Genomic DNA, 16,240 nt, shown 5'->3' with positions numbered 1-16,240 from the left:
GTATAGCAAACTGATCCAGTCATACATATATTCTTTTTCTTACATTATATCTCCTTACTTTAATAGATAAATTATCCAGACAGAAAGTCAATAAAGAAACATAGTCCTTAATGGACAGTTTAAGCCATATGAACTTAATAGATATATACAGAATTTTCAATCCAATTTTTTTTTTAGTACATTCTTTTCAAGTGCACTTGGAACATTCTTCATGATAGAGCACATGTTAGGTCATGAAAAAGTCTCAATAAATTTTAGGATATTTACATTGTGTGAAGCATCTTTCTAACCATAATGATATGAAACTGATAACCACTTTTGCAAAAGCTATAAAATATAAACACAAGTATAGATTACAACATAGTAATAAATTATAAATTAATAAATTAATAAATCAAAAATACCTTGATAAAATAAAATAAAATAAAATAAAAACACAATATTCCAAATTATAAGAATAGTGCAAAAGCTGCTCTAGGAGGAAAATATATACCAATACAGCTACCTCTGGAAACAAACAAAAATCTCAAGGAGATCAGAATATATACATAATTTACTGGAAAAATTAAACAACAAAACACAAAGTTTGTACAAGCATATAAATTATAGAAATCAAAGCAAAGTGAGATATAGAATAGAAAAAATAGTAGAAAAGATAAATTACGAGGTAGTTCTTCTAAAACATAAATAGCACTGGAAAACCTCTAGCCAGCAACATTCAAAAAATAAAATTCAAATAAATTAAATCAGAAATTTAACTTCAGAAATTTCAATTGACACTATAGATATATAAATGATCTTAAGAGATTGTTATAAGTATAAGCCAATAGACTGAGGAATATAGATGAAAGATAATTTTCTATCAACATGCAAAAGTCCATGAATGAATAAGAATAAATAAAAAATCTGAACATACCAATCATTAATAATAAAGTTGAATCACAAATCAAAACATTACCAAAAAATCAAAGTCTAGGACCAGACAGTTTTATGGGCAAATTCTACCAAATATATAAAGAAGACTTAAAATTTATTTTAAAAATACTTCAAAAAAGTTATGAAGTAAAAATTGCTTAAACATATTCAATGAGCCCAGCATTACTCTGTAACCAGAAAAAGATACTCTAAAAAAACAAAAAAAATTACAGGCCAATATCCTGATAAACATTGATGCAAAAATCTTTAAAAAAAAATTCAAATTCAATAGGCCATTTTAAGAATTATACACCATATTCCATTACGATGCATTCCAGGGATGCAGTTATAGACATATACAAATCAATCAATTTAACCTACTACATTAACAAAATGAAAGATAAAATGACATGGTCATCTCAATAATACAGCAAAAGCATTTTACAACACTCAACATCTATTTATTTTTAAATTTCTCAAAATATGGTTATTCAGGGAATATATTTTCAAATAATATAGTCCATATATAAGGAACACACAACTAACGTAATACTCAGTGGTGAAAAGATGAAAAAGTTCCCTCTAAGATGAGGAACAAGAAAAGAATGCCTATTCTTGCCAATTTTTTGAACAGAGTATTGTAAATACTAGTCACAGAAATTAGGCAAGAAAAATAATTTTAAAATAATTCAAATTGGAAATTAATTAGGAAAACTCACTATTTCAAGATGACTGGATGCTGTATTTTGGAAACTCTAAAGATTCTTCTAAAAATTATTAAAATAAATTAATTCAGTAAATTCAAATGACATAAAAGTAATATACAGAAATCTGTTTTATTTCTGTACACAAATATACAGAAAGTGAAATTAAGGAAACATTCCTATTTACAACTGAATCAAAAATAAAATTTCAGAGATATCTCAACATGGCACAACAAATTGAGGGCCTAGTGTTGTCTATGAGGCAGCATGGGTTTGAACCCTAGCCCAGTAAAGTGGGCTAAGCATATGCTGTTTCTGCAGCTGTGGTGTAAGTCACAGCTGTGACTCAGATTAGATCCTGCCCAAGGGACTTCCATATGCCATGAGTGAAGCCAAAAAAGAAAAAAAGAATAAGTAAAATCTATAGGAAAAATTTTATACAATGAGATGAACAGCATTTCCTTTGAAAATGACATTTACAAAAGAAATTAAAATGACATAAATACATGAGAAGATATTCTTTGCTCATGAATTGGAAGAATGAATATTACAAAAATGACTGAAATATTCAAAACTTTCTATGGATTCAATGTTATCCCTATTATATAACCAACATTTTTACAGAACTATAAAAACTAAGTTATAATTTATATAAAAACCACAAAATATCTCAAATAGCCAATTCAGTCTTAAGGAAAAGAACAAAGCTTGAAGTACAATGCTGCTGATTCAAAATATATGGCAAAGTTACAATAATAAAAATGTATCATACTGGTACAAAAATAGAAACATAGACTGATGGAACATAAAGAGCACAGAAATAAACCCATGCATGATCAATTTATCTATGACAAAAAAGGCAAGAATACACAATGAAGAAAGATAGCCTCTTATACAAATGGTACTGGTAAAAGTGAACTTGCAAAAGAAGCAAATTGGAATATACTCTCATACTATATACCAAAAAAATTCCAAATGGATTAAATAATTGAATGTACAACTTGAAATGAAGCACTTCTAGAAGAAAACACAAGCAGGACACACTTTGATATTGGTCTTAGCAATATGTTTTTGAACATCTCTCCTCAGACAATTGCAATGAAGTAAAAAATAAGCACTACCTCAAATTAAAAAGCTTCTGCCCAGTTAAGGAAATAACCTAACAAAAAGTTAACCTACCAAGTGAGAGTAGATATTTGCAAATACCATATCTGATGAGGGGTTAAAATTCAATATATGTGATCAACTCTTACAACTTAATATCAAATAAATAAAAATTCAATTAAAACACAGGCCAATGACCTGAATAGACATTAATGCAAGAAAGGCATTCAAATGATCAATAGACATATGGAAAAATTTTCCACACCAGAAATTATCAGTGAAATTCAAATAAAAACCACAAGAAGATATTCCTTCATACTTGTCAGAATGAATATTATCAAGAATACAATAAATAATGTGTCAATTAGGAAGTGGGCAAAAGAAAAACATCATGAGATGTTTTATATATTAAAAATGAAACTGATGCAGCCGCTATGGAAAAAATAGTAAGCAGGTTGTTCAAAAATTAAAGACAGAACTGCCATGCAATTGTCATACAAATACATATAATACCCTCTTCTGGGTATTTATTTGAGAAAATTAAAAATGCTAATTCAAAATATTATATACAGCAATATATTAATTACAGCATTATTTACACAAGCCTAGATATTAATGAAATCATATTCATATATATGCATGTATACATAAGCAAGCATGTGTGTATATTATATATGTATGCATATATGTACACGATGAAATATTACTGTTACAAAATTTTGAAAATTTGTCTTTTGTTACAACATTGATTGACATAGAGGGTAACTCATTAAGTGAAATGTCAGATAGTGAAATATTGACATCATATGATTTCACTTAAATTTGACCTCCACAAAAAAAAAGAAATAGAAATGAATTCATAGATCTAAAAAAACCGGTGATTGCCAAAGGGATGTACATTGGGTGTTTGATAAAATATGTTAATGGTACTAGAGGGCAGAATTCTAGTTAAAAAAAAAATAGGTCATGGGGATTCAAGTTATAACATAATGAAAACAGTCAATAATATAGATGATTACTAGATTTATTATAAATCAATTTGTAAGGTATATAAATTTGAGTTACAAAGGTAAAATTAATACAATGTAGTATGTCAACTATACCTTAATAAAAACAAAACAAAAAAACTAAAAAATCAACAAAAACAACAAAGTAAAACAAGATAATTCATCTACAGAGATAAATTTTAAGTGTCATCCAGACCCTGGAAAAAGTTGAAAGGCTTTAAACTATAATTTTTCCTAATCTCATAGTCAAGTTAGCAACTAATAAAGAATTGTCATGGCACAGAACCTGTCTACATAAACCTGAAGTGTAGATTTTTTCTTTTAAGTTTCTTAGTTAGACACACACACAGTTTACAAAGAAGAAGAAAATGTAACCCATTCATGGAAAGAATTAAGATAAAATATCCATTAAGATAAAATCTCCCTGAGAAAGTATAGACACTGTAATTTTTAGACAAAAATACTTTCAAATTCTTCAGCATGCTGAAAAAGCTAGGAAAAAACAAAGAAAAAACCACAGGCAAATAACTAAAGGAAATAAGGAAATAATATATTAGCAAATGAGTATGTCAACAAAGAAATGCAAATTGTCTTTAAAAATGTACAACTTCGGGAAAAGGACAAGATGGCAGAGGAGTAGAGGGACACGCTCAATCTCTCCCACAAACACAAGAAAAAAAAGCACATCTACAGAATAAATGACTCGCACAGAACAGCAACCAATCGCTGGCAGAAGAACCTAAACTCCAACAACGGCAAGAAGTTTGTGACATTACAGGGCAGAACAGGAGAAAAGAGGAGAGTGAGAGAAGGTGAATCTGAGCGGGACGGGCGCTCCCTAAAGGGAACTGTGGAGGAGAAAGGGATCCCGCACCCTGGAAAGTTACCTACACGGGGGAAAGATCAAATGAACTGGAGGAATCTCCAGATGCAGAGAAGAGTGTACAGTAAGTTGGAGTACGGAAAAGCCGATCAAGAACCAAACGGACCATCTGAACTACGGGCACAGTCACCAAAAATTGAGACGCCTGGGTCGGGGCTGGGCACCAAGTCCTCGCCTTCAAAGGTTAGTCCCCGAGAAAGGGCCTGGGGGACGCCTGGGTGGGGGCTGGGCACCGAGACCTAGGCTCCAGAGGATAGTCCCCGGGCTGGGGGGGCGGGGCAGAGGGGAAACTGCCTGGGAGGTCTAGAAACCATTTGACGGGGCAGAGACTGCCTGGGAGACTAGAAAACAAAGCTGTTGCAGAGGAAGGGAGCAATATTCTAGGGGCGGGGAAGTGGAAAGCCGCATCAGAGGGAACCTGGGAAAAGAGCCTGGTCTGCGCCCATGCTAGGGAGTGGAGAGAAGAAGAGGTGGGTCCCCATAGAATACCCCCCACGCCACAGCAAGCTTACAGGCCTGCTAGCTACCTGAAAGCTGTGCTTCCCAGTGCATCCCCTCCCCCCAACCCCGCCACCCCCTATGGTCTCGCCAAACCTGGGGCTGCCTGCCATCCAGGAGGGCTGGCCTCAACAACTGCCTGAAGCCTACCACCACAGGGGCTGTCCCTGCACAGGCCTGCTTGCCCTTTGGAGGGGCTACACTTCTGCAGAGTAGCACCAAACACCACCAGCCCCCGAGAAAAGGCCTGCAGCCCAGAAAACTAGAACAAGCCTAGCCAGGCAGTGAATAGATCTGCCTAATTCCCAGATGGTTTTTCTGAGTCGGGCTGCCCCGGGGAGGAGCCTCTTCGGTTTCCAATGGCCCTGCTACCCACCCTAGCCCCCAGGGGGTGCCCTAGTGGATCAGCTGCATAGGACTGCCAGCTCCAGGCAGGACCCCCTACAGCCCAGAAAAGCTGCAACAAGGTTGGCCAAGCCGGGAAAAGATCTCAGACGGTCTTTCTGAGTTGGGCTGCCCTGGGGAGGAGCCTCTTGGGTTTCCAGTGGCCCTGCTACCCGCCCTAGCCCCTAGGGGGTGCCCCACCCCCACGGAATAGCTGCTCAGCACCACCAGCCCCCTAGAAGAGCCCCTGTAGCCCAGAAAAGCTGCAACAAGCTTGGCCAGACTGTGAAAAGTTCTGCCTACATGCTCAGGCCAGCCTTCTGAGTTGGGCTGCCCTAGGGAAGAGCCTCTTAGGTTCTCAGTGACCCAGATAGCTGCTCCAGCCCCCAGGGGATGCTGCACTCCTGAGGAACAGCTGCCCAACACCTCCAACCCCCTGCAAGAACCCCACAGCCTAGAAACACCAGAGCAAGCTCTGCATGACCAAGTGAAATCTGCTATCATCGTGGGGTGGACCTCCCAGTCCTGTCTGCCCTCTGGAAGTCCTCTTTGCTTCAAAGAAACACTGTTAGCCCCATCAACACTCCAGAAAAGCCACACTGCCTCAAAAAAGATTGACCAACAACGCCAGCCCTCAGGAAATATTCCACAGCAGTGACAAGGCAAACACTGCCCAGCCACGGAGAGTACAACTCCCTCAGGAGAAAGAAAACAACAAGCAAGATGAAGAAGCTGAGAAACCACCCCCAGTCAAACCAACAGGAGAACTCACCTAAAACAGTCAACAATGAAACAGACCTCGGCAGTCTGACAGACCTGGAGTTCAAAAGAGAAATAGTGAAAATACTGAAGGAATTAAGAGAAGATATGAACAGTAATGCAGATACCCTCAGAAAGGAACTAGAAAATAGAAGGAGGAGCCAAGAAAAACTAGAACATTCATTTGCAGAGACGCAAACTGAACTATGGGCAGTAAAAACCAGAATGAATAATGCAGAAAAACAAATCAGTGATATGGAAGATAGAATAATGGAAATCACTCAATCCGGTCAACAGACAGAAAACCGAATCAAAAAACTGGAAAGCAATATAAGAGACCTATGGGATAATATAAAGCAGGCCAATCTATGCATAATAGGAATTCCAGAAGGAGTAGAAAAAGATAAGGGGATGGAAAAAGTATTTGAAGAAATTATCGCTGGAAACTTCCCAAATCTAAAGGATGCTGGGTTCAAGATACAAGAAGCACAGAGGGCCCCAAACAAACTGAACCCAAACAGACCCACACCAAGACACATCATAATAAAAATGGCAAAAGTTAGTGATAAAGAGAGGATCCTAAAGGCAGCAAGAGAAGAGCAGAATGTTACCTACAAGGGAATCCCCATAAGAATACCAGCTGACTTCTCTACAGAAACACTACAGGCCAGGAGGGAATGGCAAGAGATATTTAAAGTGCTAAAAGGAAAAAATATGCAACCTAGAATACTCTATCCAGCAAGAATATCATTTAAAGTAGAAGGGGAAATAAAAATTTTATCCAACAAAAACTAAAAGAATACAGCAACACAAAACCCAGGTTAAAGGAAATATTGAAAGGGCTTCTCTAAACCAAAAAGAAAGGAAGGAAAGGGAAGAAAAAAGAAAAGGAAAAAAAAAAAGAAGAAGAGGAAGAACTAGGACTGAGGAAACCACAATCAGAGAACAGTCACTCAAATAAGCCAGCATACAGATTTAATCATGAACAGGCCTCAAACAAAATAAAATTAAAAAGAAAAAAATAAAAGAGTCATCAAAACCATAAAATGTGGGCAAGGGATGCTAGGAAGTAAATAACCCTTTTTGTTTGTTTGTATGTTTCTCTTCTTAATTTTAATAGAGTAATGAAGTGTTTGAACTTACAGGACCATCAGGCTAAAACACACAATTATGGGAAGGGGTTAGCATACTTAAAAAACAGGGCAACCACAAGCCAAAACCAAATATTGCATTTGCAAAAAATGAAAAAAAAAATACACTCAAGCATATAATAACAGGACACCATCCAGCCAAAAAAAAAAAAAAAAAAAGGAAGAATGGAGAACCATAGAACCAACTGGAACACGAGGTTCAAAATGGCAATAAATAATCATCTATCAATTATCACCTTAAATGTCAATGGACTGAATGCCCCAATCAAAAGACACAGAGTGGATAAAAAGGCAAAAACCTTCAATATGCTGCCTACAAGAAACTCACCTTAGGACAAAAGATACATATAGATTGAAAGTGAAAGGGTGGGGAAAAATATTTCACGCCAATAGACATGACAGAAAAGCAGGAGTCGCAACGCTCATATCAGATAAAATAGACTTTAAAACAAAAGACATAAAGAAAGACAAAGAAGGACACTACTTAATGATTAAGGGATCCATCCAAGGAGAGGATGTTACTATCGTCAACATATATGCCCCAAATACAGGAGCACCCAGATACATACAACAAATATTAACAGACATAAAGGGAGATATTGATGAGAATACAATCATAGCAGGAGACCTTAATACCCCCCTCACACCATTGGACAGATCCTCTAGACAGAAAACCAATAAAGCAACAGAGATCCTAAAGGAAACAATAGAAAAGTTAGACTTCATTGATATCTTCAGGACACTACATCCAAAAAAAGCAGAGTACACATTCTTCTCAAATGCACATGGAACATTCTCAAGAATCTACCACATCTTGGGACACAAAGCTAATCTCAATAAATTTAGGAGCATAGAAATTATCCCAAGTATCTTCTCTGACCACAATGCCATGAAATTAGAAATCAACCATGGGAAAAGGAAAGAGAAAAAAACTACTGCATGGGGACTAAACAACATGCTACTAAAAAAACCAATGGGTCAATGAGGAAATCAAGAAGCAAATTAAAAATGACCTTGAAACAAATGATAATGAAGACACAACCTCTCAAAATCTATGGGACACTGCGAAAGCAGTGCTCAGAGGGAAATTTGTAGCAATACAGGCCTTTCTCAAAAAAGAAGAAAGATCCCAAATGGACAACTTAACCCTCCACCTAAATGAATTAGAAAAAGAAGAACAAAAAAGGCCTAAAGTCAGCAGAAGGAAGCAAAGAAGAAATCAATAAAATAGGGACTCAAAAACAATAGAGAAAATGAATAAAACCAAGAGCTGGTTCTTTGAAAAGGTGAACAAAATTGACAAACCCCTGGCCAGACTCACTAAAAAGAGGAGAGAAAGAACCCAAATAACCAAAATTATAAGTGAAAAAGGAGAAATCACAACGGATACAGCAGAAATACAAAAAACCATAAGAGAATACTATGAACAACTAGATGCCAACAAGTTTGACAATCTGGAAGAAATGGACAATTTTCTAGAATCTTACAGCCTGCCAAAAATGAATCAAGTAGAAACAGACCAACTGAACAGACGGATCACTAGAAATGAAGTTGAAGAGGTCATAAAAACACTCCCTACAAATAAAAGTCCAGGACCAGATGGCTTCACAGGTGAATTCTATCAAACATAGAAAGAGGAATTGGTGCCCATCCTCCTGAAACTCTTTCAAAAGGTTGAAGAAGAAGGAATACTCCCAAAGACATTCTATGATGCCACCATCACCCTCATTCCAAAACCAGACAGAGATACCACCAAAAAAGAAAACTATCGCCCAATATCATTGATGAATATAGATGAAAAATTCTCAACAAAATCTTAGCCAACCGAATCCAACAACATACCAAAAAAATTAGACACCATGACCAGGTTGGGTTCATTCCAGGTTCACAAGGATGGTTCAACATACGCAAATCAATCAGCATCATACACCACATTAACAAAAAAAAAAAAAAAGTCAAAAATCATATGATCATCTCAATAGACGCAGAAAAAGCATTGGACAAAGTCCAACATCCATTCATGATCAAGACCCTCGCCAAAGTGGGTATAGAGGGAACATTCCTGAATATAATCAAAGCCATTTATGAGAAACCCACAGCACATATAATACTCAATGGGGAAAAACTGAAAGCCTTCTCACTCCAATCTGGAACAAGACAGGGATGCCCACTCTCACCACTGCTCTTCAACATCGTTTTGGAAGTTCTAGCCACAGCAATTAGACAAACAAAATAAATAAAGGCATCCATATAGGAAGAGAAGAGATAAAACTGTCACTGTATGCAGATGACATGGTACTACACATACAAAACCCTAAGGACTCAACCCAAAAACTACATGAACTGATGAAGAAATTCAGCAAAGTAGCAGGATATAAGACTAACATTCAGAAGTCAGTTTCATTTCTGTATACCAGCAATGAAATATTAGAAAAGGAATACAAAAATACAGTACCTTTTAAAATTGCACCTCACAAAATCAAATACCTTGGAATACACCGGACCAAGGAGGTAAAGGACCTATATGCCGAGAACTATAAAACTTTAATCAAAGAAATCAAAAGAAAATGTAAAGAAATGGAAAGATATTCCATGTTCATGGATTGGGAAAATCAATATTGTAAAAATGGCCATACTACCCAAAGCAATCTACAGTTTCAATGCAATCCCTATCAAATTACCAAGGACATTTTTCACAGAGCTAGAACAAACAATCCAAACATTTATATGGAACCACAAAAGACCCAGAATCGCCCAAGCAATCCTGAGAAACAAAAACCAAGCAGGAAGCATCACTCTCCCAGACTTCAAGAAATACTACAAAGCCACAGTCATCAAAACAGTGTGGTACTGGGATCAAAACAGACAGACAGACCAATGGAACAGAATAGAGAACCCGGAAATTAACCCTGACACCTATGGTCAATTAGTCTTTGACAAGGGAGGCAAGAACATCAAATGGGAAAAAGAAAGGCTATTCAGCAAGCATTGCTGGGAAACCTGGACAGCTGCATGCAAAGCAATGAAATGAGAACACACCCTCACACCATGCCCCAAAAATAAACTCCAAATGGCTGAAAGACTTCAATATATGACAGGACACCATCAAACTCCTAGAAGAAAACATAGGCAAAACACTCTCTGACATCAACCTCATGAATATTTTCTCAGGTCAGTCTCCCAAAGCAATAGAAATTAGAGCAAACATAAGCCCATGGGACCTCATCAAACTGAAAAGCTTTTGCACAGCAAAGGAAACCCAAAAGAAAACAAAAAGACAACTTTCAGAATGGGAGAAAATCGTTTCAAATGATGCAACCGACAAGGGCTTAATCTCTAGAATATATAAACAACTTATACAACCCAACAGCAAAAAATCCAATCAATCCGTGGAAAAATGGGCAAAAGACCTGAATAGACATTTCTCCAAAGAAGATAGACAGATGGCCAACAAACACATGAAAAAATGCTCAACATCGCTGGTTATAAGAGAAATGCAAATCAAAACTACCATGAGCTCACACCAGTCAGAATGGCCATCATTCATAAATCCACAAATAACAAGTGCTGGAGGGGCTGTGGAGAAAAGGGAACCCTCCTACACTGTTGGTGGGAATGTAAACTGGTACAGCCACTATGGAGAACAGTTTGGACATACCTTAGAAAACTATACATAGAACTTAAATATGTGGGACCCCACAATCCCACTCTTGGGCATCTATCCAGACAAAACTCTCCTTAATAGAGACACGTGCACCCGCATGTTCATTGCAGCACTATTCACAATAGCCAAGACATGGAAACAACCCAAATGTCCATCGACAGAGGATTGGATTCAGAAGATGTGGTATATATACACAATGGAATACTACTCAGCCATAAAAAAGAATGACTTCATGCCATTTGCAGCAACATGGATGGAACTAGAGAATCTCATCCTGAGTGAAATGAGCCAGAAAGACAAAGACAAATGCCATATGATATCACCTATAACTGGAATCTAATATCCAGCACAAATGAACATCTCCTCAGAAAAGAAAATTATGGACTTGGAGAAGAGACTTGTGGCTGCCTGATGGGAAGGGGAGGGAGTGGGAGGGATCGGGAGCTTGGGGTTATCAGACACAACTTAGAATAGATTTACAAGGAGATCCTGCTGAATAGCATTGAGAACTTTGTCTAGATACTCATGTTGCAACAGAAGAAAAGGTGGGGGAAAAATGTAATTGTAATGTATACATGTAAGGATAACCTGACCCCCTTGCTGTACAGTGGGAAAAAAAAAAAAAAGTGTACAACTTCTAGGGAGTTCCCATTGGATGGAACCAATGAGGATGCTGGTTTGATCCCTGATGTCACTCAGTGGGTTAAGGATTTGGCATTCCTGTGAGCTATGTTGTAGGTCACAGATGTGGCTACATTGCTGTGCTGTGGCATAGGCCAGCAGCTGCAGCTCTGATTTGACCCCTAGCATGGAAACTTCCATATGCCACAGTTGCAGCCCTAGGAAGCAAAAATAAAAAAAATAAAAAAAATGAAAAAAAAAGCAGAAATTGTGGAACTAAAAAGAAAAAAAAAACAAGGTATTTAAAGTATTTAAAACTACTGGGGAAGACTTTTGGAAGCACCAGAAAAATGCATTAATGAAATTGAAGTCAGGAGCATTTAAATTATAGAATCAGAAGAGCATATATACATTTGAATATTACTTAGCTATAAAAAAGAATTAAATATGTCCTGCAACAACATTGATGGGCCTAGATTATCATACTAAGTGAAGTGAGTCAGAGAGAGAGAGACAAATATGACATCATTTATATGCAAAATCTAATAAAAATGATATAAACAAACTCATTTACAAATCAGAAACAAACTCACAGATTTTAAAAGCAAATGTATGGTCACCAAAAAGGAAAGATGGGAGGAAGAGATAGATTAGGAATTTAGAATTAATATATACACATTCCTGTATATAAAAGAGATAATCAACAAAGACATGGTGTTTAGCAGAGGGAAATCTACTGGATATTCTGTAGTTACCTATGGAAAAAGAATCTGAAAGATAATGGATATATGCATATATGTAATTGAATCATTCTGCTGTGCACCTGAGACTAACACAACACTTTAAATCAACTATACTGCAATGTAAAATTTAAAAAATAAATTAAAAACAAGAAAAAGCATCAGAAGTCCATAAAGTGAAAACTGTAACGTCCTACCATTTCAAAGGGTCTTAATTTAAGCCTGCTTCTGAAAGCCACTCTGACTCATAGCAGGGCAACTGGCAAAGCCTTATCTCAAGCTAAATTAGTCTGGACATATTTTAATAATGCTCCTCTTTAATGTATGATTCATTTTCTTGGTCTCTCTTGTTGACTGTGGTCTCCAGGATGAATGCAGCTTCCAATTACTTTGCATTGCTTTAGATATTGGTTGGGTTATGCTAGAGACAAAAGCAGGTCCATTATCAATTCGAAGGGAGTTAGGTAGTCCAGATAGAGGGATAATTTCCATAAGGAGGACTTTAACCACTGCCTGGGTCCCGCCCCTGGGGTCAGGGGGATGTCCGAAGAGGAGGGGCGGCAGGCGCAGGAGGAATGCAGGCACTCTGGAGTAGTGCTCAAGCAGTCTCAAATTTATTGGTGGACAACAGTGAATTATATAGGGGAAAAGGCTAAAACTGACATAAAAAATGGAAGATCAATATCTCAAAATTTTCCAAAAACATAGATAAACTTTTAAGATTAAAAAGCACATGATTTGGGTAAAGTACAGTCTTAAAGCATAAAATACAATTGAACACCATAAAAGAGCAATCAAACAGGAACTAGGAATCACATAAGCCACACATGACCTTTGTAAAAATTACAAATATATTGTTTTCTTAGAACAATCTTCTGATTATAAACCTGACAACTATTGCACTTTTAACTTTATTATTAATAGATTTCTATACTTAATTCAATAAATCACTAATTATCAATAACTACCTATAACTCCTAAAACTTCCTTATTTACTTAGTAAAAACTTAAAACAATTTTAGCTAAATAATGCATACCAATATTATCTAAGATCTTGTGAAAAACAGAAGCCAAATCAGAGACCCATTTGAATGTAGACAATGGGGAGCTATTCTCCCGGAGGTAAGTTGGCGGTTTAGCAGGCAAAGATAATAAAAGTTAATAAATTCCTTTCTTGAAGTAAGGGACAGGGAGTTAGGTACAGTAAACAAAGCACAGATTGTTTACAAAAGAGCAGAAAATTAAAGGTATGTTTCCTCAGGCATAAAGTCCTCTAGTTTCAGGGGTCTGCCAAGCCTGTTGTTCTGCAGCCCTTTCTTCAGAATCTCCTGGACTTTGTCATCAAGCAGATTCCCTTCTTCAGAGTCCCCTGGACTTTGTCAACAGGTGGAGTCCATTCTTGAAACTCGGCTCCCAGCAAACCACTTTAGAAGCTTTTTTCTTTCCTGGTAGGATATGCCTCCACCCATCCTGAGAAATATCCACAAATCCTGAAATTTCCTGTTGCTTGAGGCATTTGGGTAATGTCTATTTGCCAGTCCTCTCAGGGGCAGGCTCCTCTGTGTTGAGTCACCATCTGGGGGAGGTTTCACAGCAGCATTTGTATTATTTTTAGCACAAATCATGCCATTTTGAGTGGGTCACTGGATGGATGTTCCGTTGTAGTTTAGGCCCCGTTATATATTTTTGAAACAATTGCAAGGTGGCATCTCTCCCATAATGGATACTCTTATGAATGTGCTGCAGCACAGTGCTCAAGGGGGCCTCAGGGATCAAGACAATTCCTTGTGCACTACATTTCCAGGAAGGGGAGGTATGGTCAAGAGTGAATGCCCACTCTTTGATCCTCTTCTTGTCCTGTTCTGCATATACTGGCTGGTATTTTGACAAGTCAGTCTGTGGGAGAAGTGGTATTATCATGGCTTGATAATTGCCTTCCTTTTGTCCTCTTCTCTGCAGCTCAGTCAGCTAATTGGTTGCCTTTTATTATAAGAGTTTTACCCTATTTTTGGCCTGGGAAGTGCATTAGAGCCACTTGTGATGGCTTATAGACTGCTTCTAAGAGTGAAAGGATTTTAGAAGCATGTTTCATGTTTTTATTGTTTGAAGTGAGGAGCCCCATTTTTTTTCCAGATTGCCCCATGAATGTGCATCATAGAGAATGCATAGTGAGGATCTGTGTATATATTTACGTGATTCCCTTCAGTGAGCACTAGGGCTTTTGTCAGAGCAAAGATCTCTGCCCTCTGAACTGAGTTCCCTGGGGACAGGACTTTTGGATCAACAAATTTTTTACACCAACCTTGTTCTCCAGAAACTCCTGAAACTAGAAGGGATTAGGATGTTTTCTGTGCCACCCTGGTGTTTACCACAGAGTATGTTGCACCTGTATCTACCAGAAAGTCAATCAACTTGTCTCCCATCATCAAAGTTACACAGGGCTCCAGTGGGGAAATTGGAATTGGGCACCTCAAATCCAAGGGGGCCTGGGGTGTCTTCATCCCTCATCAATATCTTCCTCTCTTCTACCATATGAGAGAATTCCATCTTTTTTTTTTTTTATTTTTGTCATATCTGAGGCACTTTGCTAAAAGTATTACCAGTTTCCTCATTGGTGTTTTGGTGTATCTCCTGAATATTCTTTAAGCTCTTTTGTCCCTAAGGAATGCCCTTTCCTCTCCCTTTTGAAGACCCACTAAGATACACTTTTTTTTTTTTCCAGGGCCACACTCATGGCTTATGGAGGTTCCCAGGCTAGGGGTCTAATCAGAGCTGTAGCTGCCACCCTATGCCAGAGGCATAGCAACGTGTAAGATACACTTTCTATAGTGCTGTAGGTGAGACAAATCTCCATTATGGTGAACACAGTCAGGCTCAGCAGTGGGAATTGCCAGATTTGCTTCTGGGGAACCATCTGGATCTGCTGGATAAAGCTGGTGTGCTTCCTGTTTAGCATCATCAATGACCATCCTCCTTTCACCACCAGTAAGCATCATATTCATAAGATCATGAATGTCTGCTCAAGAAGGAGCATGGGTGGCAAAGATAGAAGTGAAACTCTCAGTCATATGGACGGAGTCCTCTTGGTAAGTAGGATTATGGTTTTTTCAAGTTAAACAAATCTAAAGTTGAGAATAGCTTGTGCATCCATAGAAACACAGCAGGTTTGCCATTTTCATTAAGGCCTCCCATGGGATATTGGCACAAGGGAAACTGTCCTGCTAGAAGGGGTTCCTGGTCCAAACTGGGTGCCCTGTCTTGTCTTGGATGGTGACACCCAACCTGGATCTTGTGCTCTGGTGGTTAACATAGAATCTTTTCACTGATCCCCATAAGGAGGTAAAACAAGAGAGGGTAAACATGCTGGTGGCAGGCAAGCTGTTGGAACAACTGCTGGTGCAGCTTGCTCAGCTAACAGGGGAGTCAGGTTGGCCAGAGGGGGTTTTAAGTTTTGAAAGAGAATGTCCTCACTATCATTTTCTCCCTCTCCCTCTTGTAGAAAAGATTTTCCTTTCATACCTCGGTACTGTAAGGCAGCAGCCCTCTGAGTTATTTTCCTCCTAATGCAATAGCATAAATGCTTCTACGTATGGAATCTCATCTCTTTTTTTTACCTACTCTTTCACAAACAATTCAAATTGCAAGATTGTGTAATAATTGAGCCATTCAAGGGCCATTTCTCTCCTGATCCTAATACATATTGGGAACATACACTATTGCAATAGAGTATCATCTTTTTCTTAGTCATATGCCCACAGCTATATTTTACCCAATTATTTAAGATATTCCAAAGGGTATTCCTTAGGCCAT

This window comes from Phacochoerus africanus, chromosome 4, assembly GCF_016906955.1.
Source record: "Phacochoerus africanus isolate WHEZ1 chromosome 4, ROS_Pafr_v1, whole genome shotgun sequence".
Classification (NCBI taxonomy): domain Eukaryota; kingdom Metazoa; phylum Chordata; class Mammalia; order Artiodactyla; family Suidae; genus Phacochoerus; species Phacochoerus africanus.
Note: the sequence above shows the minus strand (reverse complement) of the source record.